The sequence below is a fragment of the Branchiostoma belcheri genome, unplaced genomic scaffold (genome assembly GCF_001625305.1).
Source record: "Branchiostoma belcheri isolate BF01 breed outbred unplaced genomic scaffold, Haploidv18h27 scaffold18, whole genome shotgun sequence".
Taxonomy (NCBI): Eukaryota; Metazoa; Chordata; class Leptocardii; order Amphioxiformes; family Branchiostomatidae; genus Branchiostoma; species Branchiostoma belcheri.
The window spans coordinates 2,749,964-2,754,261 of NW_017803268.1; positions in this window are offsets into that span (position 1 = coordinate 2,749,964).

A 4,298-nucleotide genomic window follows, 5' to 3' on the forward strand; every position below is an offset into this window, starting at 1 on the left:
TTAGTCGAATTCTCAACGATTTTTGTTCGAATCGCAAGCTTTTGCAACTAGTTCTAACCAATACACCTGTAATGTAAGATATGGCTGAAATATAGTTATGTTGGCTTGACACCTGTGTACTTAGTTTTGAAGTTGCACAATGTGTATTGCAGCTCGACCTTGAGAAAAAGTGTAATTTCATTACAGTTTCTTTGCCTTCAAAAATGTTCTGTTAAAAGTTATATAGAACAAAAATGAAAGTGAAAGAATATCGACCAAATAGTAAGCTTCAAAACGATACCCACTTTACGGGTGAAAACAGAAGAGAAGGAATTTGGGCATGAACAAATACAACAACAGGTTGATTTTTCATGACCTAATTTTTGAAGGAGAAATCGGACACTATGACCAGTTACTGTAAATATACAAACATCGGGCAGATGTACTGACATTGGTATTGTTGCACATGAATCCCACTTTCTCTAGCGTCTTCATGATATAAGTCTTACTTGGAATGGGTTTCAGAAAGTCTGTTTGTGATGAAAAAACTTGATTCCTTCTTTTTATGAACTTTCGCAAACAGCGGTTGAAAGTTGCAACATTGTTGGCGGCGCGAAAAATGGAACGCGCTGCCTTGGTTCCATGGATCGAACGCAGGAGTTCGAAACCGATTGACTTCAAATTTGACGATTTTTGAATGGTCAGAACCTTGTATTAAATTCCTCTTTTTGTATATAATTGAATGTTATTATATCGCTTATTATATTGCATATGGTAGCCACATTCATAGTTTCTCATACCAAGAAACGAATTTTATGACATCACGCGAAATGTATCAAAATGTAGCGGAAACTCAGGATGGTGTGTGTCAGTAGCTTACAACTGGGCTAAATTTGACCACCGCGATGTGCGCATCGTCACAGTTTTTTTGGGGGCAAACCCGTTTGCCATAAAATTTGCCAGGGGTCATTGGTATCAATGTAAAGGTAAAGAAGTGGACTATCACACTGTGGTATTAGCTAATGGGATCCAGTTGAACAGCGCTAGCAAAAAAGACAAGCACAAATAAAGTGACCAAAAATTGCTAATTTTTGGAAGGCCGTAGCGCTCGCTGTCATTTTGCAATGCACGGAATATCTACATGGTTGTACTGGGCAAATCCTGTAGATGTGAAAAAATGTAAACATTGTGTAGGTCTGAGGTATTTTTGTTACAATATAGGCAGTTGTTTACACCCATGCAACGGGGTCAAATCGTGACCCGGCAAATTAGTCCATGGGCCAGACAAGATTTTGTTACCAAATCAAGGGACAAAACGCGAATGCCTTCATGTGATAGTCCTCCCCACAAGCTTTTTGAAAATGTATGATAACCATGTTGAGTGCCCAGCTTTGACCTTGTTATCTGACCTTGAACTTTGACCCCATGGGGACCATTTCCTTTCCTACTTATAATGCAAAGGGGAGTGTCAAATAATCAAATATGGATATTTTCCATTGTTACTTGGTAGCCAGATAAAACAGGAACAAAGGATTACAAAAATGTCAATTTTGTTCCAATATGTCATTTCTAAGAGAAGTTATGAGCTTTTGAAATTCGATTTTTCGGTAAAAATTTGTAAAAAAATGGAATGTTTACTTTTCAAAACCTGTCAAATATACAAATTGCATTTTCGAGCCTAGTTCTTGAATTCAACTGATTTGTTACACTTTTCCCTACATTTTAAACTTTAAATCGTAAAAATCCATCAATCCAATCTGGAGATATGAGTATCTAAAAGTTCTATTCCCACAGGCCTTCTGTGGGGAAGCCGTTGCTAGGGCCGTTGCTAAGGAGGCACTGGGCTGCTTTCCCAGTAAAATGTAGTGCATACCATAAGTAAAACGTGAAGAATACTTTTATCGGTGGAAAATTGTCCATTTTCAGGGCTTCAGAAATCCATATCATGTTTCCATGGTAACCGTTGCTAAGGAAAATACATCTCCCTAGCAACGCAGAGGATAATACTTATATACGGTTTCATAAATGGCAATAGAGGGATACCTGTGGGGGAATGCTTGTTTCCTGACGATGTTGAGTGAAGTATCTGAGTGTGGATATGAGGGCAGCTCATTTTGTTTGCAATTTTTTCGCATTATTTGGGTGTTTTTAGCTAAAAATGTATATTTTTGACACCTGTGTCATGATAAATGAAGCACTTTTGCTGAAATTCGGTACAAACATGTACGTTAACAACTGCCACGAATCTCTGCCTATTAAATGCTGATGCCTTCGTTTTTTCTGAATAAAAAATGATATTTTGTGTTTTTTCTATCCAAAAATGCACATTTTGGTTCATGTGATAATGTCTAAAGAAACAATGCTGAAATTTATTATGAGCATTTGACAAAGTACGCCACACTATTATATACAACAATATAAAGGAACGTTGCAGATGTAACTTGCTTCAAGACTTAGCCACAAAACAAGCCATACTTTGACGCTAATCAGTTTAAATCATCATCAAAACCTGGCAAAGGTTAATGGTAAACAATAGATGAATACTTGTAGGACTTATTAGTTATTTCTTCTTCCAAGTGAATCACTTGTAAGGTTCATCGCTGAGGAATGGAAGAAAGGCAAGTACAAGTACAAAAGAAAGCTACACAGCAAGGTGCTTTTCGTTGCATGTGAGGAAGAGTGTCATAAGATTACATCAGAGAATATTGACATCGTCCCAGAGTTCAACTCAGGAAGAAGCTGACACTCGAATAATCTATCATGCCGCCTATATGCAGCAAGGATTGATGTCACTTGTTCCCGGCCAGGGAGAGTACATATGGCAAGTGAAACGCTGGAGTTTCCGGAAAAGGTCACCTGACAGCTCCCCTTCTGTCCCTAGGAGTTTGAACATGTCTCGGAAGTCTTTGTTTTCTTTGACAAGTCGAAGAGCCGGCACATGTTCCACCATGTAATACGGGGCGCGCATCCAGGCAAGCGAAGTTGTCCGCGCTCACTTCCCGATTGTATGCGTCATGCTTCTCCGATACCAGTGCGCCCACTTCCGCGTCAAATGTGATTTCAACTACAGCAAAAAAAAGTAATTTCTCAGACAAGCATCCTTCACCCAAATCACGAAATCGACAGGACACGTAACCAAAGTCTGGAGACCCTGCGAGCTCACAACCCGATCGTGAGCAACAAACCCGCTGACAAAAAGACGCCGTGACCTCACCGTGAAAACACCGAGAGGTACCCCTCCGGTTGCCGGCAGTCCACCGACACACATTTGTTACGTCACAGGCCAGATGAACAGAATAAAGGTGTGTACTTCGTATGCCCGGGTAAAATGTGTGACATCACAGATCAAATGATCACAGCAAAAGCGTGAATTCTGCATTACGTATAGGTCAGTTCAGTGGCGTCGTGTGGCGTCGTGGACAGAGCGTTCGGCGCTCAACAAGGAGCCCCGGGTTCGATTCCGGGTCGGAGCACAGGGCCATGTCCGAACATGCGCACCGACGTTGTGCCCTTGGGAAAGGCTACACGCATCCCCCCTCAATTAGAGGGTCAAGTGGCGTCTGGTGGTGTAGTGGTTAGAGCGATCGACTACGAACCAGGAGACTCGGGTTCGATTCCGAGTCGTACCTGGGGCATGTCTGAACATGCGCCCCGACGTTGTGCCCTTGGGAAAGGCACTTTACACGAATTTCCTCACTCCACCCAGGTGTGAATGGGTACCTAACTTCGGTTGGGGAAAGTCGTATTGAGGTCACCTGGCGCCGAATGGCTGCCGTATAGACCCTTGCGACAGCTCCACAATAATTTGTGAAACAAATATGTGTATCAGGTGTATTATTATTATTATTTTTTTTAAATTCCAACATGTAATCACCAGACGTGGTGACGACACACTCAAGTTTTTTCAACTTATATTAATGCCGCCACCAACTTACTTACTTAGACTTAGTTCCTCCCGTGCAAGGCACATTGGGCAGCAAGTCTTCTCCACTCAGTTCTGTCTTCCGCGAGGGACTCGGCATCCTTCAATGTTATCCCCTTGCTTTCCAGATCTTTTTGAAGGGCACGTCGCCATGTTAGTTTAGGCCTCCCTCTTTTCCGTTTTCCCTCTGGTTTCCAGAACACAGATGTTTTGGCGTGTCGGTCTGAGGTCATCCTGAGGACATGTCCAGCATACCTCATTCTCCTCTCGGTGATGGTGGTGCTGAGTGGTTTTGTACCAGTTCTGTGATATACCTCCTCGTTGGTGATCCTGTCTCTGTATGTTATGTGTAGAATTTTACGGAGGCATCGTTGTTGGAAGGCATCCAGCTTGTTCC